A 27902-nucleotide genomic window follows, 5' to 3' on the forward strand; every position below is an offset into this window, starting at 1 on the left:
TTTTATAGTTTTCAGAGTACTGGTCTTTCACCTCTTTAAGTTTATTCCTAGGTACATTATTCATTTTGGTTCAGTTGTAAATGGGATTATTTTTTAAATTTCTTTCTGCCACTTCCTTGTTATTATATAAAAATGCAACTGACTTCTGTGCATTAATTTTTGTATCCCATGACATTACTGAATTCATTTATCAGTTCTAGTAGTTTTTTGGTGGAGTCTTTTGGGTTTTCTATATATAATATTGTATCATCTGTAAATAATGAAAGTTTTCCTTCTTCCTTATCAATTTAGCTGCATTTTATTTCTGGTCTATTTGGTGTGGATAGGACTTGAATAAGAGTGGTGAGGGTAGACATCCTTGTTTTTTATTCCTGATGTTGGGGAGAAAGCTTTCAGGTATTTTGTTGTTGTTGTTGTTTTTGTTTTGTTTTGTTTTGTTTTGTTTTCTTACCATTGAATAGGATGTTAGCTGTGAGTTTTTCATATATGGCCTTTATAGTGTTGAGGTATATCCGTGCAAACTGACTTTGTTGAAGCCTTTTATCATGAATGGATGCTATATTTTGTCAAATGCTTTTTCTGTACCCATTGAAATGATCAGGTGTTTTGCAATTCCTCTTATAGATGTGATGTATCATGTTGATTGATTTGTAAATATTAAACCACCCTTGCATCTCAGGAATAAATCCTATTTGATTGTGGTGAATGGTTTTTTAAAATATATTGTTGAATTCATGTTGCTAATATTTTTGTGGAGGATTTTTCATCTATGTTCATCAGAGATATTGGCTTATAATTCTTTTTTTGGTAGTGTCTTTATCTGCCTTTGGTATCAGGATGATGATGACCTCATAGAATGAATTGGAAGTTCTCCTTCCTCTTCTAAAATTTGGAATTGAGAAGAATAGGTATTAAATCTTCTTTATATGTTTGGTAGAATTTACCTGTGAAACCATCTGGTTCTCAGTTCTTGTTTGAGAGTTTTTGGATTCAATTTCATTGCTGGTAATTGGTCTATTCAAGTTTCCTATTTCTTCCTGCTCCAGTTTTGGGAGGTTATGAGTTTCTAGGAATTTATCCATTTCTCCTAGGTTATATAATCTGTTGGCATAAATCTTTTCATAATATTTTCTTATAATTCTTTGCATTTCTGTGATACCAGTTGTTACTTCTCTTTCATTTCTGATTTTGTTTGAGTACTCCTTTTTTTCTTTTAATGGCCTCTTCTCTACTTTAGTTGTGGAATTTGTTCTGCCAGGCTGGGACATTTTCTGGGTTATTTAAACTGATGTCAGTGTCAGTTGTATTCATGGGATTAGGCAAACTTAGGGTCCTCTACTCCGCCATCTTCCTAGAATTCTGCTATAAACATTCTTTCAACATTATATAATGAGGCGGATACAAGAAGAAAGTAAAAATGGTTAAACATTAACCATTAAACATTAACATGTATTTTCTATTTAAATTTTTGCCACCTAATCAGATTTCTTTAGTGTTTCCCATCTTATACACTAGAAAAGCAAAGTATAGTGTCCAGGTTTGCAGAACTAATAAATGATAGAGCTGGCATTCAAAATCTTATCCTCTTGACTGAAATTATTTTCATCGCTCTGTAGTGACACAAACAAAAGCTTCAGGCTTGATTCCAGCCCTCCATTAAACAGACAAAAAAGAAAACAAAATGTCTAATAAGGCAGTATTTTATGTCATGTGACACAATAATAGTTGGGGGTAAGTTATCAGAACACTAGGGGTTTAAAGAACAGCTTCTTTGGTATTTAATGGGTGAAAGGGTGAAGGGAAGATTCTTTTGACATTGATGGTTCTTGAGATGGTCTCTAGGAATTGGATAGGAGGTAGTCATAGAGAATGGTGGAAAGCATTATGGAAAAAGGGAATAGTTGAAGAAAAAATAACATCTAGTTCTGGAATGTTTGCATATTAGTGGAAGCACCAACCAAACTATAGAGGATATTTGTTGAATTTATCCCGGGAAAGGAAAAATGGGCTCAGTTGTAGCCAGTTAGAGACGGACTATCCAGACAGGAAATGGCCGGACCATTTATTCCAATAGAACACTGACCCCCATCTGCAGCAGTCAGCTCCAGAAACCACAACACAGCCCCTGCTGAGATCAGCCCCAAATGGCCAGGACTTGATCAGTAATCTCTCTCTATTTTTGCTCCTCTTCTAACGGAGGGCTAACTAGAGAACATCCACTATCTCCCCCCTAACTATCACGTAGGATGCTCTCCTTCCATGCAGTCCACTTCCAGCTTCCAGGATAACAATAACCCGAATTCTTTACCTTTTTCTCAACTGTAAAGCTTTCCTCCTTTGCCTTCTTTTGAGTCTCTGTTAAGCTGAAGCGATGGTGATGGACTCTCTCGCTATAGGAAGTTCGGAATAAAGAGCTATTATCTGATCTTACTGTGTTTTTACAGCAGTCATTTGAGTTGAAGACACTAGAGAGACATGGGCCTCCTTTAGAAATACAGTGATGTGCAAGACTGTTTTTATGGAAGGAGTCATGCAGGAAGAGTGAAACATTTAGACTTGAGTGAAAACCAAGTAACAGTTAAGAACCTATGGTAAGGTTTAGGTATAAGATGAGAATCTGTGAATAGGACAAAGAAATGGAAATAAAATAGAAAAAATAAAATAGAATCATCAATAATCCATTCATTCTTTCTTTCCACAAATATTTACTGTTCTCCTGTTTGGCCACTTAGTTAGAATCTTCTGGGTAAGTTTTAATTTCATAAATGATAAATTTTCCATAATAGTGAATATCTCCAAAACATTCCTGTCACAATTCTCCAGCCTTTGTTCCTGTTACTTAGGTGATTCGCAAGTGACAATTACTGGTCCTTTCTCAATTAAATGCATGAAAGATATTCAGGGCACAGGGGATTTCCCTCTCTTTAAATTACTTCTCCAGTGAAACCAGTTGGAGGCAGAAACATGGGAAAGCCTATTTGTTCTATGGCTCCCACTGACACTATCTTGACTAAGAAGTCAAGATATCTGAGACTCTAGGATATCAAAGCTTGAATGTTACCCTCCATAAGAAAAAAAAAGTCTTTAAAATTTGGGGGCAGTTATAGTTAATTTAGGACAGTGTATACAAACTCTAGGGACATGGTATTCTTCCCTATATGCCAGGCTGAATGGTTGCTTGATAATGAAGATAAATACTATGGTGTTATGGAAGTTAAGGGATTGTAAGCCAGAACTGTGAAATGTACCAATAACACGAATCCTGAAAATTTCTCAGTTAATAGCACGTGGAGGAAAACATATGGATCAAGTGTTTATAATTTTTTTTTATTTTTTAAAAGATTTTATTTATTTATCTGACAGACAGAGATCACACGTAGGCAGAGAGGCAGGCAGAGAAAGAGAGGGAAGCAGGCTCCCTGCTGAGCAGAGAGCCCGATGTGGGGCTCGATCCCAGGACCCTGGGACCATGACCTGAGCCGAAGGCAGAGGCTTTAACCCACTGAGCTACCCAGGCACCCCGTGTTTATCATTTTTTAAAAGATTTTATTTATTTCTTTGACAGAGAGAGACACAGCTAGAGAGGGAACACAAGCAAGAGGAGTGGGAGAGGGAGAAGGAGGCTTCCCGCTGAGCAGGGATCCTGATGCGGGCCTCCATCCCAGGACCCTGGGATCATGACCTGAACCAAAGGCAGACGCTTAACGACTGAGCCACCTAGGCACCCCCAAGTGTTTGTCATTCTTAAAATATACACTGAACAGCAAATATTATTGGAGGACAATTTCCCTTCAGTGAGAAGGTCACATGTTGAATTTTTCACATACTCCCCAAAGCAGTAGTGCTGTTCTACAGAGCAAAGAAAAGAAAATAATAAATTGCAATAGTTAGCAGAACAGAGAGGAAAGACCAGAAAGGAAAATGGATGATGAAGGGATTTGAAGAGTAAGAGCCACTTTGTAGTAATTATGGTGAAGGATAGAGCCTCTACTCTTTCTCATATCCACTATTAGTGACTTAACCCAAATATACTATTTTACTTTTGGAGTATTGACATGTGTGTAATCTTTATCTATTGGACTAGAAAAGATGTACTCCTAGGTTAGAATAAGGAACTGAAATATTTCTGAAGATGAAGTCAATAACCATGTTTTAAAGAAAATTGATTGGTTCTCTTTCATACTCATTTTTAAAAAGTTATTTCTCTTTGCAATGATGATTTCCTTTTGAATATTTCTAGTAGTATTGCATCTTCACTTGAGATTATAAATACTTATTATAAAAATGTTGATGTTAAGCTGAATATTAAGATATTTTGGATTCCTGTCCATTTTGTGTTCTCCTCTTAAGGTGTTTTTCTTTTTATTCACTTTCACTCAGTATCAAACTCCCTGTCATTTATCATGCTACATTTACTGTGAACTGAATTCTACCAGCCAGTTCTTGATGACTCCTTCTACTTGCAAGACAGTGCAATAAATCACAAGGAAAGCACTCTTATTAAACATATATTTTCTAGGGAATTTTGGAAAACCATAAATTAAATTTTTGTAAGTTTTAAGGTTATGGTCATAGGAGTTCCATTCCCAGATAAAATGGATTTAGTACACTGCACACTTTTTCTCTTACTGAATGTAGTTCAGAATCTTGACATACTGCATGGAACAGCTATTTGAAGATGCAGTTCCACCAAACTGGCTGTGACTTTAACATCATTTTTCCTTCAGTATACCCTGCCCTGGATTCAAGTTCACCCACAATCTGGAAGTTGGCATTGGCAGGAGTGAAAGAGGACAAGCCATCTAGGTCTGGCTCAAGAACAGCAGTTTCCAAAAGCCAAGAGAGCGTGGAAAGATTTCCCCATATTTTACAACTTTCAGCCAAAGAGAAATGATACCCACAGAAACCGAATATCAAAGTGAAGAAGCAATTCAAATTGTAAATATCTAGGTATGTTACTTTCTATTTAGCTGTGGTCAAATCACTACAAACTTTGTGGTTTCAAACAACAGAAATTTATTATCTCATAGTTTCTGTAGGTCAGAAGTCAGTACAATGTGGCTTGATTATCTGTTCAGAGTCTCACCAGGCTGTGATCAAGCTATCACCTTTTGTTGTGGTTCTGTTCTGGAGTTAGGGTCCTTTTCCTCCAAGTTCAGTGGTTGTTGACAGAACTTATTTTTTTTCTCATGCTTTCCATGTGGATGTGGACTCTCACATCTCCAAATCAACAGTATATTGAAGTCTTCTTGTGCTTTAATTCTTTCTGCCATTTCTTTCAGAGAAAGACTTCTGGTTTTTACTATTATTATTTTATTATGTTATGTTAATCATGGTACAGCACATCATTAGTTTTTGATGTAGTATTCCATGATTCATTGTTTGCATATAACACCCAGTGCTCCATACTATACATGCTCTCCTTAACACTCATCACCTGGCTAACCTATCCCCCCAGCCCCCTCCCCTCTAAAATCCTCAGTTTATTTCCCAGAGCCCATAGTCTCTCATGGTTCCTCTCCCTCTCTGATTTCCCCCCTTCATTTTTCTCTTCAATCTCTTAATGTCCTCCATGCTATTCCTTATGTTCCACAAATAAGTGCAACCATATGATCATTGTCTTTCTCTGCTTCACTTATTTCACTTAACATAATATCCTCCAGTTCCATCCACATTTTTACAAATGTTGAGTATTCATCCTTTCTGATGGCTGAGTAATATTGCATTGCATATATAGACCACATCTTCTTTATCCACTTGTCTGTTGAAGGGCATCTTGGCTCCTTCCACAGTTTGGCTATTGTGGACATTGCTGCTGTGAACATTGGGGCACATGTGGCCTTTCTTTTCATTACATCTGCATCTTTGGGCTAAATACCCAATAGTGCCACTTTGGAAAATTGTGGAGGTTCCTCAAAAAGTTAAAGAAGACTTCTGTTTTTTTAAGACCCAGGTGGTTACACTGGGCTCACCTGGATAACTTCCTCTCAAGAATTTATTACTAACTTTAATTACATCAGAAAAGTCCCTTTGCCATGTACTATAACATAAACATAGGAGTAACATCAGAGAGCCAAAATTATGAAGGTAAGAGTCTGCTAACCATACTGGTTAAGATAGATTATTCTCCTTTTGAGTTACTAAAAATTTATTTAAGATTTGTAAACAAACTATTGACCCAATTTTCTAACTCTATTTAGAGATACACCTTTCTTTTATTCCTCACTGGAAACTACCAATGGCTGAACTGTCTCAGGATATTCACCTGGTATTGGTCAGGGTTCTTCCATAACTTAATTGTAGTCATTAAAGTATATAAAGACATAAAAGTATGCATAAAATATATAAATTGGAGTCATTAAAGTATATAAGTATATTATATAAAGTATATAAAGTCATTAAAGCATATAAAGTATATTAAAGTATATAAAGTCATTAAAGTATATAAAATTGTAGTCATTAAAGTAATTAAAGTATATATAAAGTGATCAAGGCTATCAATTTGGACTTTTGTGTGTGTGAGGGAAGTAGTAGAAAACTAAATAAAAAATGTGACACTGAATTTGAATATATATTACACATAGCAATAAGTCAGGAGTTAGATTATTTTAGAATTAAATAAGCCTGTGATTTTAACAAAGACACTGGGAATCAAAATGTATTTTTCTTCCCTTCAGTGATCATAATATGATAACTATGTATGACAGTTTCTTAATACATTTGTGTGTGTGGGTTACTTGACTCTTTTTCTCACTAGAAAATAAACTATTTTTTTAAGTAGGACAAGAATAACTATTTTACTGTTTTAGAAAAAGAAACAAACAGAAATTACATGTTCAGAAATACATTTAGAAATAGCCCACAGTACTCATTCCTTTTTTTTTTTTTGTCACTAAAATTTTTTTTTTTTTTTTTTCTGAGCTATTTTATTATTTGCCCTAAGGGTACAGGTCTGTAAATCATAAGGCTTATACATTTCACAGCACTTACCATAGCACATACCCTCCCCAGTGTCCATAACCTAGCCACCCTATCCCTCCCCCCACCCCCCGCCACCCTCAGTTTGTTTTGTGAGATTAAGAGCCTCTTGTAGATTGCATCCCTTCTGATCCCATCTTGTTTCATTTTTTTCTCCCCTATTCCCTTAAACCCCTGACCCTGCTTCTCAAATTCCTCATACCAGGGAGATCATATGATAATTGTCTTTCTCTGATTAACTTACTGCTCCTACCATGATACCCTCTAGTTCCATCCACGTTGTTGCAAATGGCAAGATTTCATTTCTTTGACGGCTGCCTAGTATTCCATTATATATATATATAGATAGATAATGACCTGAAGGGGCATGTGCACCTGAATGTTTATAGCAGCAATGTCCACAATAGCCAAACTATGGAAAGCGCCTAGATGTCCATCAACAGATGAATGGATAAAGGAGATATGGCATATATATACCATATATATGTTGTATATAGTATACAGCATATATATATATACTATATATATTTATACTATAAATAATATATACTATAGTATATTTATACTATATATAGTATATTTATACTATATATAGTATATATACATGCATATATACACTATATATATTATACTATATTTATACAGCTGTATAAATATATATAGTATATATATTTATATATTTATACAGCATATATACACTATATATATATTATACTATATTTATACAGCATGTATATATATATAAATATATAGTAATATATATAGTATAAATATATATTATACAGCATATATATATTACTATATATATTTATACTATAAATAATATATACTATATATATTTATACTATATATAGTATATATATAGTATATTTATACTATATATAGTATATATATATAGTATATATACATGCATATATATAGTGTATATATGCTGTATAAATATATATAGTATATATATATATACACTATATATATTATAGTGTATAGCATATATACACTATATATATTATATTATACTATATATATATTATACTATATTTATACAGCTGTATAAATATATATAGTATATATATTTATATATTTATACAGCATATATACACTATATATATATTATACTATATTTATACAGCATGTATATATAAATATATAGTAATATATATAGTATAAATATATATAGTATATATATATGCTGTATACTATATACAACATATATATGGTATATATATGCCATATCTCCTTTATCCATTCATCTGTTGATGGACATCTAGGCGCTTTCCATAGTTTGGCTATTGTGGACACTGCTGCTATAAACATTCAGGTGCACATGCCCCTTCAGGTCACTGCATTTGTATCTTTAGGCTAAATACCCAGTAGTGTGATTGCTGGGTCATAGAGTAGCTGTATTTTCAACTTTTTGAGGACCTCCATGCTGTTTTCCAGAGTGGGTGCACCAGCTTGCATTCCCACCAACAATGTAGGAGGGTTCCCCTTTGTCCACTTCCTAACCAACATCTGTTATTTCCTGACTTGTTAATTTTAGCCATTCTGACTGGTATGAAGTAGTATCTTATTGTGGTTTTGATTTGTATTTCCCTGATGCTGAGGATGTTGAGAACTTTTTTATGTGTCTGTTGGACATCTGAATGTCTTCTTTGCAGAGATGTCTGTCCATGTCGTCTGCCCATTTCTTGATTGGATCCTTTGTTCTTTGAGTGTTGAGTTTGATAAGTTCTTTATAGATTTTGGATACTAGCCTTTTATCTGATATGTCATTTGTGAATATCTTCTCCCATTCTGTCAGTTATATTTTGGTTTTGTTAACTGTTTCCTTTGTTATGCAAAAGCTTTTGATCTTGATGAAGTCCCAGTAGTTCATTATTGCCCTTTCTTTCCTTGCCTTTGGCCAAGTTTCTAGGAAGAAGTTGCTGCGCCTGAGGTTGAAGAGGTTACTGCCTGTGTTCTCCTCAAGGATTTTAATGGATTCCTTTCTCACCTTGAGGTCTTTCATCCATTTTGAGTCTATTTTTGTGTGTGGCGTAGGAAATGGTCCAGTTTCATTTTTCTGCATGTGGCTGTCCAATTTTCCCAACACCATTTTTTGAAGAGACTGTCTTTTTTCCACTGGACATTCTTTCTTGCTTTGTCGAACATAAGTTGACCATAGAGTTGAGGGTCTATTTCTGGGATCCCTATTCTGTTCCATTGATCTATTTTTCTGTTTTTGTGCCAGTAATATACTGTCTTGATGATGACAGCCTTGTAATAGAACTTGAAGTCTGGAATTGTGATGCCACCAACTTTGGCTTTCTTTTTCAATATTCCTCTAGCTATTCGAGGTATTTTCTGGTTCCTATATAAATTTTAGAATTATTTGTTCCATTTCTTTGAAAAAAATGGATGGGATTTTGATAGGGATTACATTAAACATGTAGATTGCTTTGGGTAGCATGGACATTTTCACAATATTTGTTTTTCCAATCCATGAGCATGGCACATTTTTAAATTTCTTTTGTGTCTTCCTCAATTTATTTCATGAGTACTTTATAGTTTTTCTGAGTACAGATTCTTTGCCTCTTTGGTTAGGTTTATTCCTAGGTGTCTTATGGTTTTGGGTGCAGTTATAAATGGGATTGACTTTTTAACTTCTCTTTTTTCTCTCTTGTTGTTGGTATATAGAAATGCAACTGATTTCTGTGCATTGATTTTGTATCCTGACACTTTACTGAATTCCTGTACAAGTTCTAGCAGATTTAGAGTAGAGTCTTTTGGGTTTTCCACATAAAGTATATGTCAACTGCAAAGAGTGAGAGTTTGACTACTTCTCTGCTGATTTGGATGCCTTTTATTTCTTTTTGTAGTCTGATTGCTGACGCTAGGAGGTCTAGTACTATGTTGAATAGCCATGGTGATAATGGACATCCCTGCCGTGTTCTTCACCTTAGCGGGAAAGCTGTTAGTTTTTCCCCATTGAGAATGATGTTCACTGTGGGTTTTTCATAGATGGCTTTGATGATATTGAGGTGTGTACCCTCTATCTGTACACTTTGAAGAGTTTTGATCAAAAAATGATGCTGTACTTTGTCAAATGCTTTTTCAGCATCTATTGAGAGTATCCTATGGTTCTTGTTCTTTCTTTTATTAATGTATTGTATCACATTGATTGGATTTGGGAATGTTGAACCAAGCTTGCAGCCCAGGAATAAATCCCATTTGGTGGTGGTGAATAATCCCCTTAATGTACTGTTGGATCCTATTGGCTAGTATTTTGGTGAGAATTTTCATATGTGTTCATCAAGGTTATTGGTCTCTAATTCTCCTTTTTGATGGGATCTTTGTCTGGTTTGGGGACCAGGGTAATGCTGGCCTCATAAAACGAGTTTGGAAGTTTTCCTTCCATTTCTATTTTTGGGACAGTTTCAGGAGAATAGGTATTAATTCTTCTTTAAATGTTCGGTAGTATTCTCCTGGGAAGCCATCTGGCCCTGCACTCTTGTTCATTGGGAGATTTTTGATGACTGTTTAAATCTCCTTACTGGTTGTGTGTCTGTTCAGGTTTTCTATTTCTTCCTGGTTCAGTTTTGGGAGTTTATGTCTCTGGGAATGCATCCATTTCTTCCATATTGGCAAATTTGCTCGTGTATAGTTGCTTATATAATATGTTCTTATAATTGTTTGTATTTCTTTGGTGTTGGTTGTGATCTGTCCTCTTTCATTCATGATTTTATTTATTTGGGTTGTTTCTCATTTCTTTTTGTTAAGTCTGGCCAGGGGTTTATCAATCTTTTAATTCTTTCCAAGAACCAGCTCCTAGTTTCTTTGATCTGTTCTACTGTTCTTTTGGTTTCTATTTCATTGATTTCTGCTCTGATAATTATGATTTCACCTGCTGGGTTTAGGCTTTCTTTGCTGTTCTTTTTCCAGCTCCTTTAGGTGTAGGCTTAGGTTGTGTACTTGAGACCTTTCTTGTTTCTTGAGAAAGGCTTGTATTGCTATATACTTTCCTCTCAGGACTGCCTTTGCTGTGTCCCACAGATTTTGAACTGTTGTGTTTTCATTTTCACTTGTTTCCATGAATTTTTTTCAGTTCTTCTTTAATTTTCTCATTGCCCCATTCATTTTTCCATAGGATGCTCTTCAGTCTCCATGTATTTGGGTTCTTTCCAACTTTCCTCTTGTGGATGAGTTTTAGTTTCATAGCATTGTGGTCTGAAAATATGCAGGGAATGATCCCAGTCTTTTGGTACCAGTTGAGACCTGATTTGTGACCCAGGATATGATCTGTTCTGGAGAATGCTCCATGTGCACTAGAGAAGAATGAGTATTATTTTGCTTTGGGATGGAATGTTCTGAGTATATCTGTGATGTCCATATGGTCCAGTGTGTCATTTAAGGCCTTTACCACCTTGTTGATCTTTTGCTTGGATGATCTGTCCATTTCAGTGAGGCGGTTTTTAATGTCCTCTACTATTATTGTATTATTATCGATGTGTTTCTTTGATTTTGTTATTGATTGGTTTATGTAGTTGGCTGCTCCCATGTTAGGGGCATAGATATTTAAAATTGTTATATCTTCTTGGGCAGACTGTGTAAGTATGATATAGTGTCCTTCCTCATCTCTTATTATAGTCTTTGACTTAAAATATAATTTATCTGATATAAGGATTGCCACCCCAGCTTTCTTTTGATGTCCATTAGCATGATAAATTGTTTTCCACCCCCTCACTTTCAATTTGGAGGTGTCTTTGGGTCCAAAATGAGTTTCTTGTAGACAGCATATTGATAGTTTTTTTTTTTTTAAATCATTCTGATACCCTGTGTCTTTTGATTGGGGCATGTAGCCCATATACATTCAGGGTAACTATTGAAAGATATGAATTTAGTGCCATTGTATTGTCTGTAAAGTGACCTGTTACTGTACATTGTCCCTGTTCCTTTCTGTTCTACTACTTTTATGCTCTCTCTTTGCTTCTAGGACCCCTTTCAATATTTCCTGTAAGGCTGGTTTGGTGTTTGCAAATAATTTTAATTTTTGTTTGTCCTGGATGCTTTTTATCTCTCCTTCTATTTTCAGTAACAACCAAGCTGGATATAGTATTCTTGGGCTGCATGTTTTTCTCATTCAGTGCTCTGAATATATCACACCAGTTCATTCTGGCTGCCAGGTCTCTGTGGATAAGTTTGCTGTCGGTCTAAAATTTTTACCATTGTATGAAACAGACTTCTTGTCCCCAGCTGCTTTCAGTTTTTCTTTGTCACTAAGACTTGTCAGTTTTACTGTTAGATGACAGGGTGTGGACCTATTTTTAGTGATTTTGAGGGGGCTTCTCTATGCCTTCTGGATTTTGATGCTGTTCCCTTTGCCATATTAAGGAAATTCTCTACTATGATTCACTTCAATATACCTTCTGCCCCACTCTCTCTTTCTTATTCTTCTGGAATCCAGATTATTCTAATATTGTTTTGTCTTATGATAATACTTATCTCTTGAATTCTCCCCTCGTGGTCCAGTAGTTGTTTGTCTCTCTTTTGCTCAGCTTCTTTATTCTCTGTCATTTGGTCTTCTGTATCACTAATTCTCTCTTCTGCCTCCTTTATCCTAGCAGTAAGAGTCTCCATTTTTTTATTGCACTCCACTTAATAGCTTTTTAAAATTTCAGCTTGCTTAGATTTTAGTTCTTTTATTTCTCCAGAAAAGTTTCTCTAATATCTTCCATGCCTTTTTCGAGACCAGGTAGCAACTTCTGAACTCTAGATTTGACATATTACCAATCTCCGTATTGATTAGGTCCATAGCCATTGGTACTGGTTCTTGTTATTTATTTATTTATTTATTTGTTTGTTTGTTTGTTTTGTGGTGAGGTTTTCCACCTTATCATTTCATCCAGATAAGAATACATGGACAAGAGAATAAAATACTCAAAGTGTGTCAAAGACTGTAGAAAAATGTATGCTAATCAAATCAGAAGAGATCCAAAACCAGGGGGAGAAGAAAGGAGGAGAAAAGAAATAAAAATAAACAATGAATATATATATATATATATATATATATATTAGACTGGTGAATAGAACAGAGCTACCCACTTGATTTTGGGTGTATTGTGGTCCTTTAGAAGAATCTACCTCCCAAAAAATTAAAGAAAGAAAAACTTATATAAATACAGAGATAAAGGTAAACACAATAAAGGAATGGAATATGAGTGTAAAGATGAACAATTTTTAAAATATTCTATAAAAGGAATTGATAAGATAAGTTGTTTGGAAAAAGAAAAGAAAAATTAAAAGAGGAGAGAATGTGCTCAGGCAGGAGACTAGAACAAAGTCATGTCCTAGATTTAGGGTGTATTTTGATCTATTAGATGAAATTGTATCCCAAAATTTTAAAGAGAAAAACACCTGTATGCGTACAAAAATAAGATTAAATGCAATGAAGGGATAAAATATGACTATAACAGTGAAGGTTTAAAAGGATTTTTTAAAAAAGAAAGTTAATGTTAAGATAAACTAATTTAAAAAATGTTAGAGGAGGAAAGAGGAAAAATTAAAAAATAGAATAAGAAAAAAAATTAAAAAAAAATTTAACTTTGTAAGACTAAAAGATCATGGGGGAAATGCCATGAATTCTATGCTTTGCTTTCCCCTAGCTCTGGAGTTCCACAGTTCTTCTTGATCAGTGAGCTTGGTCTTGGCTGGACGTTCTTGCAGATCATCTGGGGGAGGGGCCTGTTGCAGTGATTTTCAAATATCTTTGCCCGAGGTGGAATTGCACCACCCTTGCTGGGGCCCAGGCTAAGTCAGCTGCTCGAGTTCACTCTCAGAAGCTTTTGTTCCCTGAACACTTTGCGTAGAGCTCTGGAGGATGGGAATGAAAATGGCAGCCTCCCAATCTCCAACCAGAGGAGCCTAGAGCTTGGGGCCCCACTCCTCAGTGTGCCCTTAGAAAAAAACCAGTCAGTCTCTCCTGTCTCCCTGGTCTCTGGCCTTACTCCATGCTCACCCAGCCTGTGACTGAATATTTCTGTCTCTGGCACACAGCCCCATTTGGAGTCTCCAAACCCAGCAGATTCCTGCCACACATTCCCGTTCCACTCCTCCCAGAGGAGGGGGTCTCCCTGGATCAGCCACTTGTAGGCCCCTGCTTGAAGAGTAGTGTTCCAACTGTGCCTTATCATGGTTTAAGGTAACCCCAATCTGAAAGACCACTCCTCAGTTCCGCCTCTGTAGTTGGCTTCCCTGCTCCAATACCTGGGAGCGGTGCCACACTCAGACACCCCTGATCTTTCTGTGACCCTGTGGGACCTGAGACCACACTGTTCCTATGAGGGCTCCACCCCTGCTTAGCCCCTGGAGCAATGTCCTTCAGTGGAGCAGGCTTCTAAAAGTTCTGATTTTGTGCTCTGCTGCTCTACCACTTGCCAGGAGCTGGCACTTCCTGCCAAAGTCTATCTTTACATTGCTTCAGATTCACTTCTTCACATGTCTGACCTTTCAGAAAGTGGTCGATTTTCTGTTCTGAGAATTGCTGCTGTTCTTCTCTTCTATCTCCTGTTGAATATGTAGGTGTTTGGAATGGTTTGATAATTCTATAGCTGAACTCCTCGGACCTGATGTCATTTCATTCTGCTGTTCCTCCGCCACCTTGGCCCCCTCTCCTAATAAACTTTTTTTAAAAAAAGATTTTGTTCATTTGAGAGAGAGAGAGAGATTGTGAGAGAGTACAAGCAAGGGAGGGGGAGAAGCAGCTCCCTGCGAAGCAAGGAGCCCAATGTAGGGCTCAATCCCAGGACCCTGGGATCATGACCTGAGCCAAAGGCAGCTGCTTAACCATCTGAGCCACCCAGGCACCCCTAGAAAATAAACTTCTTTGAGGAAAGAAAGATATAGTTCTTTCTTACTCATCCTTGAACCTATAGTACTTAGTATAATAGCAGGTATAGTAGGCAGTATGTATAATTTTTAAGATCTCTTTTTTTAGATTGGTTGAATGAATGAATGAAACTCTTACTGTCCTTTTAACTTTGACAAATAGAAACTGAGAATTCTATAAATATAGGTCTCTATCCTCTGATTTAAAGACTAATATGCTTATAATCAATGTAGATAATTTATTTTGCTGTTTCCTCCACAGTCTGTTGCTATATAAGAAATGTATAATGCTCAGATCCTGGTGCTGGTTAGGTCCTTGTAAGGTTCAGATTCTTCCAAATCTTAACTTGCATTCATGCCTCTTAGTAATTTCTCTATGCCAGATATTGTATCATAACTAAAAATAGGAATAAACCTATATAGATCTCTAGATAACTGAGGGGACAAATGAATACAGATACTAAGTGTTAGAGCAAAGGTACTCCTGTGAAGAAAAATCAGTTAAAGCAGTCATGAGAGGCTTCTAGGAGGAAGTAATATCTGAACTAAGTTTAAAGAAGTAATGTGGGGAAACAAACTCTTTAAAAGGAAAATAAAAACTTGGATGTATGACACATTCTTGTAAATCATCCACTTAAATACGACTCACTGGGTTCTAGGCAAGAGATACATAAGTGACAAGATTTTAGGATGCTTTAGCTATGATTTTAAATTAATTTATATAACATAATTTTCCTATAAAAATTCCCTGCTTTGCCCTTCTCCAATGCCATTGTCTTCTTACTTGCCCAGATATTTTCATTCCCATGTCTGTTTCTGTAAGTGTGTTTATATTTACTATTTTTGTGTATACAGTATACATAAAATGTTTGCATATCTATTTAAAACCAGTTTTGCACATTTTAAAATTGAACATCATTTTTTATTGGATTTCTGATTTTCTTTCAGTATTCATGAGATTTATTGATCTTCATAAGTGTATTTCTATATTTCTTTTACTGTTATAATACTATGCTACTAAATGAATATACATAGTTTAGTCTAGTATTGATGAAATTTTATGCTTTTCCATTTTAATTCTTATAAAGCAGTGGTTCTCTGCATATGTTTTCTTGTGCATATGAACAAAGATTTCTTAGAATATTGGACTAGGAATGGAATAGAATGACTGATACCAGGATATGAACATGTTCAAATTTCCTAGGTATTAATGTGTTGTTGCAATTTCCATGCTTATTTACAGTTGCTGGTTTTTTTTCACATTCTTGCCAAGAACTTCTATTTTTAGAGTTTAAAACTTTTAAGAATCAGTTATGAAATAGTATATCATTGGTCTTTAAATAGTACTCTTCATGCACTTTTCTGGTTATTAACTAAGGCCCAATAATTTGAGTAGGAGTAATTTAGTATAAGGACCTTTTATCAAGTTAAAATGTGTCTACACACATGAAAAAATGTTCATCATCATTAGCTATAGGGAAATTCAAATCAAAACCACATTGAGATACCACCTTACACCAGTTAAGATGGCCAAAATTAACAGGAGAGAAAACAACAAGTGTTGGAGAGGATGTGGAGAAAAGGGAACCCTCTTACACTGTTGGTGGGAATGCAAGTTGGTGCAGCCACATTGGAAAACAGTGTGGAGAGTCCTTCAGAAATTAAAAATAGAGCTACCCTATGACCCTGTAATTTTACTACTAGATATTTACTCCAAATATACAGATGTAGAGAAAAGAAGAGCTATCTGTACCCCAGCGTTCATAGCAACAATGGCCACAGTTGCCAAACTGTGGAAAGAGCCAAGATGCCCTTCAACAGATGAATGGATAAAGAAGATATGGTCCATATATACAATGGAATATTGTATTCTTAGTAATTTCTCTATGCCAGATATTGTATCATAACTAAAAATAGGAATAAACATGTATAGATCTCTAGATAACTGCGGGAAAAAATGAATACAAATACTAAGTGTTAAAGCAAAGGTACTCCTGTGAAGAAAAATCAATTAAAGTGGTCTTGAAAGGCTTTTAGGAGGTCTTCAGAAAGGATGAATACCCAAATTTTGTATCAGCTTGGATGGGACTGGAGGAGATTGTGCTGAATGAAGTAAGTCAAGCAGAGAGAGTCAATTATATGGTTTCACTTACTTGTAGAGCATAAGAAATAACACAGAGGACATTAGGAGTTGGAGAGGAGAAGGGAGTTTGGGGAAATTGGATGAGGAGATGAACCATGAGAGACTGTGGGCTCTGAGGAACAAACTGTGGGTTTTGGAGAGGAGGAAGATAGGAGGTTTGGTGAGCCTGGTGATGGGTATTATGGAAGGCATGTATTGCATGGAGCACTGGGTGTGGTACATAAACAATGAATCTTGGAACACTGAAAAAAAATAAAATTACAAAAAAAAATGTGGTCTACAGTAAGAAGGTAGAAAGGTGATTGCTGCAGAGTAACTATTCACCTTTGGACTGTGGGGGAAATTTAATAAAAGAGGAACCTGGAAACTCAAAGGAGAGAGAACAGCAGAAGCAGGATTCAGACACTGAGAGAGGATATGGTTGCCAAAGGAATATACTTCCCAGGCCTCTGGTGACAATGAAACTTGCTACTGCTATGCCACAAGAGCAGGAGCTGCTGTAAGTGTTGCAAAGATAAAAACCACTGGAAGAGTTTCAGCTGTTGAGCTGTCAGGGCCAGGAGTATCTGTCAATGCAGTAACAGAGAAACTAGTTGAGTGGACTTTCACACTAAGCTGTACAATCAGCCTGACACTATGGTAATCTTGCTGGGATCCTGGCATATCAATTTACTCAAAGTCACATGGAAAAATAAAATGCTTCAAAAAATGAAGTGTCTTCTTCATCTTCTAATTTGGTTATGTCCCTCTAGAGTTCTCTATTTGTAGAGCCAATATTGATCCAACTGGATAAAGGATAATGTAGTTGATAGCCCAGTTCTGGCATCCTAAAGCATGACACATTCTGTCATATATGAATATGGACTTCTCTACAGAAACAAAGCAACTGCTTTCACCTTAAAGGTACATCTCTATAGAAGTGATGATTTCAACCTTTCCCCCAAATGTAGAGAGAGACAGCTTCAAATTTTCATTTGTGGTTGCCACAAATTTAGTTATAGACCCATCAAATATTTTCTTACCTAAAGACTAAATTATCAAGTGAGCTACCAATAAAATTGTATGAAATAATAACTGTATTCTCCACTTTGAAATGAAATCTCAACTGGTCAGGGTTCTCTACTTGGTGGGTAACCCAAACATTAATTCCTCAGTGGTGGTTCTCTTTTGGACTTCAATGGTCCTGCCTGTTTTGACTGCTGTAGTTTTCTGTGATAATTAACTAATTAGAAGGAACTGCGAAGAGCTACTCAGAAGCTCCTCTGAGTTTCAGACATAGTCTTCTTTGTCCTCAGTGTTAGTTGTAACCCGATGTCTTCTATTTTCCACTTGGTTCACTGGAAAAGGAGTCCAGGATGTCCAAGCAACAGTGCTGAATGGAACCATTGTTGTGTCCTTTGGTGAAAGCATTCTCTCCTTGGTAACTGAGATCTCTAATCCAGCAGAATTCAAAGTTGCTAGAGCTGGGGAAAAAAATCTTTGAATGAATTATTAAGTAGACTAGTGAAAAATCACTTCCATCTCTTGATTCTTAGATTCTTGTATTTCTTGCTAGAGGGAGGATAGTACCTTAACATTGTCTCAAATAGGAAGCATATAGTTCATCCTATAGGATATCTGTCTTATGTCATTTTTTAAAAAGATTTTGTTTGTTTATTTGAAAGAAAATACAAGCAGGGGAAGTGGCACGGAGAGGGAGTGGCAGAGAGAGGGAGTGGCAGAGAGGGGGAGAAGCAGGCTCCCACTGAGCAGAGAGCCTGTTGTGGGGCTCAGTCCCAGGGTGCTGGGATCATGACCTGAGCCAAAGGCAGACACTAAACCAACAGAGCCACCTAGGTACCCCATGTCTCATCACATCCTCTAACTGGTATCCTAACTCTGTCTTCATTAAGTCCTTTCATCTTGCAATTAGGACTGAGATTCTATGTGTGGTAGTTTTTGTTATGGTAAGGCCACTTAATTACATAGACAAGAAGCCCATAGCTGCACTTCCTTGATCAGAGTAGATGGTGTCAACACTGTGGCATCATCTCTGGGTATATTATGGGATATGAATTTACTTTTCTGTCTATAGTGTTCTGTCGGTGCCACCATCCATGGACTCATGGTGTGCTTTACCTACTAACATGATATCACTGAAATCTATGACCATGTAATTAACTGCCACTATAGCCACTTTTCTCATTAACTCATTGAGCAATCACTGGAAAGCACTGCTACAACATGAGAGGCTTATTGTCATGCAAAAAGCACTTCATGCTGTCCACTGCAGGAGATATTCTGGGTAACTCTTAAAATAGGATATGAATATGTTCACCAGCTGCTTATTCTCAGCAGGTTATCAACAGATTTTTTTCCCTAGACTTCCTTGTCACCACTTTTCTATCCTGATCCTTCCAATCCATTACTATCCACCAAAACAATAGCAACCACACATGAATACATTTATATTTATGGCCGTCATTATTCCAGGAAAAGTGACTATAAAATGCACCATGTAAAGTTCTGCCTACAGAGAGGTTATCCTTCAGTTTAGGCTTTCCGGGCAACCACTTGAAAGGAGAAGTAAAGCTACAACGGTCCACTTCCAAATGGCACCAGTATATCTTCAGAACCAAGAATTTAGAAAATCAGTGGAAGGGGTCCCTCCTTGCTGACAATCACATTTCTCAGAAGAGGGTAAACGTAATGCTTTGACTGTTGGAATGATGAAAAGTTTGACTACCCTCAGCCATGAGAGCAGAGCCACTGCCGGATGGTGAAGACACTGGCTGGAGGGATGCCAGTGACTCAGTTGCAGTAAATGGTACCAGTATCCCACCTCCTTTTTTCTTTTATCTTTTTAAAATTTTTATTTATGAAATCACTATACCCAACATGGGGCTCAAACTCATGACCCTGAAATCAGGAGTTCCATGCTTTTCCAGTTGAGCTGTAGGCACCCCAAGTATCATACCTCCTGATAGGATTGCTGCAAAATAGAAAAATGAGACAGAAAAGAGTCCCTCTTCCTTTTCCATCTTCTTTGAGTCCCTCCAGTACCAGCTACTGGAGATGCCAAGCATTGAGCCAGCTTCCAAAGGAGAAATGCAGTCTGTAGGCTCATGTTTTAGTATCTTTATGGAAAGGCAAAGAAGGTCAGTCTGCACCTGAACAGCAATAAATTAATAACTGGACATATAGATTATTACTTAAAATAGCTTCATGATATTTTTATTGGATTTTCAAGTTGCTTCTTCTGTTTATTTACTTTTCCCATTATCTATTTTTTCTTAATTTTTATTCCTCTGAGAACATGAATATTAGTCCTTCATTTGTTATATGAGTTGTGAATATTTTCTCCCAGTATGTGTCTTGTTTCCTTACAGTTTTTAGGTATTTTTGCTTAATTTCTTCTCTCTCTCAAATTACAGATACTAAATTTTTCATCTGTGATAAAGTTGGCAAATATCTTTGTCTTGTATTTTTGTTCAGTTACATATTTAACTCATAGACATTTGAAATTTAATGTAGAATAAAATTAATTTTGTGTTTTTTAAAGTGAATGTTTTATTTTGGAATAATTTTGGATTCATAGAGATTTGCAAAGATAATAAGGAGAGTTTCAATATAACACTCACCCACTTTCTCCTATTGTTAATATCTTATTACCCAGGTGCATCTGTAAAAATTAAGATACTGACTTTGGTGTGTTATTGTTAACTAAACTTCAGACTTTGAGTTTCATCTATTAATGTCCTCATTCTGGTTCAGGATCCAATTCTGAGTACCACATTAAATTTAGTTTTTATATTTCTCTAGTGTCCTCTGATCTGTGGTGGTTCTTAAATTATTGTTTTTTTTTTTAAATAATTTTGATCTTGACAAGTATTTTGATCCTGTTTAATGTTCCCCAAACTGGGTTTTGTTTGATTTCTATCAGAATTACTCTGGAGTTACAGTGTTTTAGAGAGATATCTAGGAAGCGTTCTTTTCTTCATATCAGAGAATACATCATATCCATATCACTATTGGTGATTATTTTCATCACTTGAGTAAGGCAACTTTAGCTAGATTTCTTCAATGCAAAATAACCAATTTCCCTTTCCCTACTTTGTTCTGAAGAAGTAAGTCCAACTCACTTTTTTTTTTTTTAAGATTTTTTTTTTGTCAGAGAGAGAGGGGGAGAGAGCGAGCACAGGCAGACAGAATGGCAGGCGGAGGCAGAGGGAGAAGCAGGCTTCCCACCGAGCAAGAAGCCCAATGAGGGACTCGATCCCAGGACGCTGGGATCATGACCTGAGCCGAAGGCAGCTGCTTAAACAACTGAGCCACCCAGGCGTCCCTGGTGTATTAATATTCTAGTAAGAAAATGGTGCAGTGGCTGCATCTTTAGGAAATTCTACTACCACTGTTGAAGATACAAAAAACAGAAAAGAACGTGTAATGAAATTTATCTTAATTAAATGTTTCTGGCAGGGTTTTCATGGGCATCTTGCACGATAGACTTGAACTGTTGGTGATGACTCAGGTTCTCTCTGAAGTCCTTTTTATATCTAAGTCTCAATGATTATAGAATATCATCAATTTTCATTCTTTCTACTTAACTGACATTAAATGTCCCTTCATACATGAAAAGCTCATTAAAAAATATATCCTCAGGGACAGTGCGTAAACATGGCAGTATTGTATCTTCATGTATAAAGTGGCCTTAATGTAGAGAGAACCTCGTTAAAAATAAAATTGCTGATTTTGTCTCTGAAGGACATAAATCCACACATATAGGCATACAAGCATATACATCTGATTTCAATATTTTTCCCTCTGAAAACATCAGGAGACTATCTTTTTACTGTAGTAACTGGAGCTGTAGCACCATGGCTGTACTTAAAGAATAGGGATATTAATGTTGACCTGGAAAGATATAACTTATTTTTATGAGAGTACACATAAAAGTGGTGTCATCACATTACATATTCTCACATTCCATATTGATCACATTCAATCATCCTGAATAGGATTAACATGCTCACGTCTTTCTATTAAAAATATTTTAACTTGGCAGCCAAAGCGTTACAGCTTACATGCTCTTATAAGATATTTTGGCTATCTTTAGTTCACTTGAGTAACTTTAAGTTCTGTAAAAATATTTAAAAGAAATTTAAGATAGCCATTGTTTATAGGAAGAAAAAAATAGAACAAGATAAATGGAAGTTGAGAAAAACAAGCAGATACATACAAGGAATACGGGACAAAGAATAATTTAGACTGTCAGAAAGCCAAGATATTGCCTTTTTGTTTCTCCTTGAGGATGAATACATTATCAAGGATTAGTAATGCTATAGAAATTAAATATTAGGGAAAATGTCACCAATTCTTTGGCAATAACTACCTTTCAGAGCTGAACAATGTGAAATCTGGGTTCTGTGTATATATTGAAATGAGCTATAGAGGAACATCACATCATTTGTTCTTCTTTTTTGTGACTTAGTAAATTGAGTTGGCCTGTAGTAACTGACTTTTGTTTTTAATTTAAAGAGGTTTTCACTTGTGTTCATAAAACAGAACAAATGTTTACCTTGATTTTGTTAGTGTTGCACATCTCCTCAAAGAAATTTATTTTTTGGAAAAATTCCTATTTACCTAAACATCTGCCAGGAAAGCTGTAATCACTCTCCCCCAAAGCCTTAGCAAAATTGATTAACAAAACACTAGGAGAGGTAGTTTCATATGTCTTTATGTATCAGCCCAGTATCTGCATTATGTTTCTATTAAAAACATTTAGAGTCCGAGAATAAAATTTCCTATAAAATAATCTATTTAGAAAGAAAGAGCAGGAGAAAAAACTGATGGGATAACAAGTATTGATTAAAACGTGGAGAAATTGGAGCCTTTGTGCCCCGTTGGTGAGAATGTAAATTGGTGCAGCCATTTTGGAGAACAGGATGGAGGTTCCTCAAAGAGCTAAAAATAGAGCTATTGTATGATTCAGCAATCTCAATTCTGGGTTTATACCTTGGAGAGCTACATGCATCTTACATTCACTATAGCATTACTCACAATAACCAGGATAGTGAAACAACCTAAATATCTGCTGATGGCTGAGTAGATAAAGAAAATGTTGTGTGTGTGTGTGTGTGTGTGTGTGTGTGTATGCATGTATATATGTGTCTGTGTGATTATTATTCAGCCTTTAAAAAGGTGGAAATCCAGTCACTTGTAATAATAGGAATGAATTTGGAGGACATTATACTAAGAGAAATGAGGCAGATGGAAAAACAAATCCTGCAGGACCTCATTTAGGTGAAGAATCTGAAATAGTCTATTTTTTTTAATAGTCTAAATCATAGAAGAGACTGGAATGATGTTTTGCAGAGTTGGGTTGAGGGAAATGAGAAAATGTTTCAATTATGTGGGATGAATTCGTTCTGGCGATCTTACATATAGCACATTGATTATGGTTGACAATATTGTAGTGTATACTTAAAATCTGCAAAGTAGGTAGTTCTTCAGTGTTCTCATCACACACACAAAAACATTGGTAACTACGTGATATGATGGGAATGTTTATTAACTTGATTGTGGTGATCATTTCATAATTTTTACATATATGAAACATCAAGTTATATACCATGAAGATGTACAGTGTTTGTCCATTCTACCTCCATAAAGCTAAAAAAAAATTAGCTGCAGCTTACTCTACTTTAGGTGAATATCAAATGTCAATATTGCATGTGATTTTTGTATTTCATGATCCATACCGTATTCTTAGTGATATTGCTAGCAAAATCATTTTTCCCCTTTGAATACTATTTTGCATGTTTTATTCAGCTGAAAGTTATTTTTTACATTTTCTAAGAATACTTAACATGAACTCTACCTTTAAAAATTTTAAATGTATAATATAATATTGTTAACTATAGGTTTTATATACTATAGCAGATCTCAATGGAATTTATTAGATAAGAATTTATTGTTAAATACTATTTTTTAATCAAGTAATAGTGCAGATCAAAGTTGGTTCATTCAACAGAGGATATGAATTGACTGTCTCTTGACTTTTTTCAAATGAGCAAAAATTTCATACTTTCATAGATTTCATGCATTTAAAATTTTGAATTACAAGACTTGTTTGGAACAATATAAAGTATAAGAAAAATAGCTCATTCTAGACTTAAATAGGAGAGCCTCTCTTCTTGTTTATGTAATTAGCTCCTGATTGAAGGGGGAAAAGTTCTGCACCAGAATCCTCTCTGTTTTGCCACCCTGCATTTCATCTCTCCTTGGGATTCTGTTGCTTTCATCACACTGATGGCCAGGGGGCTGCTCATTCTTTTAAAGTCTGAACTCAGGGTGGACACCAATTTCTTCCATTAGTTCTGTTAAAACAACTGGGACTTGAAAATATGTTTTTCAGTAGATCTAAATATTAAAGAAAAATAGGAAGAAAGTGAGGAAAATACAAGGAACATTTAAACTGTAGATGGTTTAAACTAGAGATGGTTTAGATGATGGCTGTCCCTTTCCACTATGGATACATCTTTCATTCTTTAGCTTTTCCAAGTACAAGTTGTTATGCTTACCTGGGTGATTTTGCACGATCTACAAACTTTGTGCCTTGTCTCTTTGCTTTTCAGTTTCCAGCCTGACCCTCTGAGAAGGATCAACCTTTCTACTTGTGGGGATTTTCCTCCAGGCCATGTGGGGCACCATCTGCTAACCCCCTTGTACACCTACTGCTGACTGAGGCAAATGTTATTTCCAGGACATACTGTTTGTATGGCCTTCCTGTCTCCAGTCTCAGAACCCCTTTGAATTCACCCCATACTCTTCACTGGGCCTATTTGATAGCGCCCTATGGGAGCATATTTCTGGGCCTGGAAAGCCCTTTACCCTGTCTTCTTTGCTAAGTCCTAGTCAATCATCTTCAGTGTCATTTTGTTTTCACCTTTGAATATGATATAAGTCAGGGTTATTTATTTTTCTTTTTTAAAAGATTTTATGTATTTATTTGACAGAGAGGTAGAGATCACAAGTAGGCAGAGAGGCAGGCAGAAAGGGGGGAGGGGGAAGCAGGCTCCTCGCTGAGCAGAGAGCCCGACGTGGGGCTCGATCCCAGGACCCTGGGATCATGACCTGAACTAAAGGCAGAGGCTTTAACCCACTGAGCCACCCAGGTGCCCCTATTTTTCTTTTTAACGTGGTTAAAAATATTTATTTATTTGAGAGAGAAAGATAGAGATAGCAAGAAAGGAGAGGAGAGGGAGAAGCAGGGTCCCTGCTGAGCAAGGAGCCTGATGTAGAACTCGATCTCAGGATCCCAGGATCATGGCCTCAGCTGAAGGCAGACACTTAACTGACTGAGCCACCCAGACTCCCTCAGGGTTATTTATTTTTCCAACCTTTATGTCACCAATATACTTTGAACACTTCTCTCATATAGACTACCCAGGCTAGTGATACCTTTCTGCATTTCAGTTTTCCTCAGAGATTAAAGGAGGAAGCTGATACAATCCAACTTATTGGTGTGTTTTTTATTTTTTTAAAAGATTTTATTTATTTATTTGACAGAGAGAGAGAACACAAGTAGGCAGAGAGGAAGGCAGAGAGAGAGAGAGAGAGGGAAGCAGGCTCCCTGCCCGGCAGGGAGCCTGACATGGGGCTCGATCCCAGGACCCTGAGATCATGACCTGAGCTGAAGGCAGAGGCTTTAACCCACTGAGCCACCCAGGCGCCCCTTATTGGTGTGTTTTAAAGATTAAACAAGGAGAAATCCCATAAAATGTTTTCACTCCTGCATGTATGTAATGTTAAATAAATGCTAGGTATTAATTATTGAAATTATTGCTTTTTAACCTTAAGGAAAAAATCCATTAAAACCAAACATAAGCACAACTATACATATCAAGCACATACAGGGATAAATTTAATAGCCCTAAACAAGGAAAGATTATGTTGCCCTCTACCTATGAAATCGAGCCATTGAGAAATGTACCAGTATGACTGCAAGGCTGTTAAGAGATTCTGAATCTTTACGAGGACAGGTACTATATTTTTTGTTGACTATGTCTTGTAAAGCACCAACTATGAGATGATATCTGAGAGTTTCTCACTTTTTTGTTCTCTTAAAATGTTGGTGTCTGATTTCCTTTTTGATCTTCTTTTTGGGTATTTAAATACTGTACATTTCCGTAAAAGTACAAGAAGATTTATGTATAAAAGCTTTTAGCACCCTTCTTTCCCATTGTTCAAGTAATAACGGCCTGCACTGTTCTTCGTACTTACCAGTATTGATAAATAGCAGAACATGTATTTTGGGCAAGATTGCAGTACTAAGGGCCCTCCTCCTCCTCTTCTTTCCAAGAATAAAAATGCTAACGGGAAGCAAGGAGATCTGAGCATAGAAGCCAAAAGGAAAAATACCCTGAAGGAAATCGAGGGCAAGTTACCATGTGTGACATGGAGAGAAGCAAAACCAGAAAAAGCCTACCTTCTTTCCTCATAATGAAGGTTGTGCACAATTATTGTTTTTCCAGCTCCTTCCCAAAGAGGAGGAGTCTTATATGTGACATCACATTGCCTTGAGGATGGGTGCTGCCAGGCAGTAGTATTTCTGTCACTTAGGAGAAAGTTGTTCTAGGGATTAGGAGCTAAATTAGTGAGTTCTAGGCTGGGACACCTGTTAGGCATGGTAGACTAGACTGGGGATTATCAGGGATTTTTTTTTTTTTTTTTTCTGAGTTGGAAGAAGGAATTGGGCAGGGTCAAAGCTCAGATAACGGATTAAAAAAAAAACTTTATTGAACTATGATATGCAAAACTGCACATATTTAATATATATAATTTCTTGAGTTTACATATGTGCACACACCCATAAAACTACCACTATAAGGTAGTAGACCTGTCCAACACACCCAAGTTTCCTTGTTTGCTATCGTCATCATCATTGTTTTTTGTACTAAGGCATTTAACAAGAGATCTATCTTCCTAACAAATTTTAAGTGTACAACTCAGTGTTGTTAATTATAGGCACTATATCTTCATTCCCACATTTATTACAGCATTATTCAAAATTGTCAAGACAGGAAAATAACCTAAATGTCCATCAGTGGATGAATGGATAAAGAAAATGAGGTATATACATATCATAGAATATTAGTCAGCCTTAAAAAGGAGGAAATCCTGCCATGTACAACAGGGTAAGTCTTTATGCTAAGTGAAATAAGCCAATTACAGAAAGACAAATACTGCATTATTTCACTTATTCAAGATAACTGTAAACTTTTCATATATTCTGGATTGTACTCTTAGATGAGTGGTGTCCTGTGTATCCTCGAAAATTAAAATATGCAAGAGTCTTGAGTTTTCATAGCACCAAAAACCAATTAAGTGAATCAGTATAACAAGCCTGTTTATCTCAGAGTTTTAAACAAAACTTCTTTTGAAACACTCCAGGGAAGATTTTTCTCTTTTATGGTGTTTCTGTCATCTTATTCAGGACTGCCAGTTACAATAAAGCTGCATTCAGTGGGAAGAATGTCTACAGACAATTTCCAGAAACCTGATTTAATTCATTAGTGAATATTCTATTTCTTGAGAAGGTTTTAATGTGGCAGCTATCCTGAATTCCAGGTCAGAGTATATCCACTCAGTGCCTGGTGACCAGGACACATAAACTAAATCCTGATGTGCTGAACTTGCACAAGCCAGATGTAAGCTATTAGACACAATTAGTAATTCAGAGTCCAAGGAGCTGCTTTCCGTGCCGATGGCAAAAATGGAAGATATTAATTGCCCTGCTTAGAGCTTCAGCCTCTTCAGCTGAATGAGATGTTTTGTGATTTCCCCAGGAGCAGAAGGCTTGAAGCTGAAATATATTTCATGACAGATTGACAAATAGGGCAGCTTTTTAAAATATATTTTAGATTCTGGAATATAA

This window comes from Mustela putorius, unplaced genomic scaffold, assembly GCF_011764305.1.
Source record: "Mustela putorius furo isolate JIRA1106 unplaced genomic scaffold, ASM1176430v1.1 tig00003845_pilon_pilon_pilon, whole genome shotgun sequence".
NCBI lineage: Eukaryota > Metazoa > Chordata > Mammalia > Carnivora > Mustelidae > Mustela > Mustela putorius.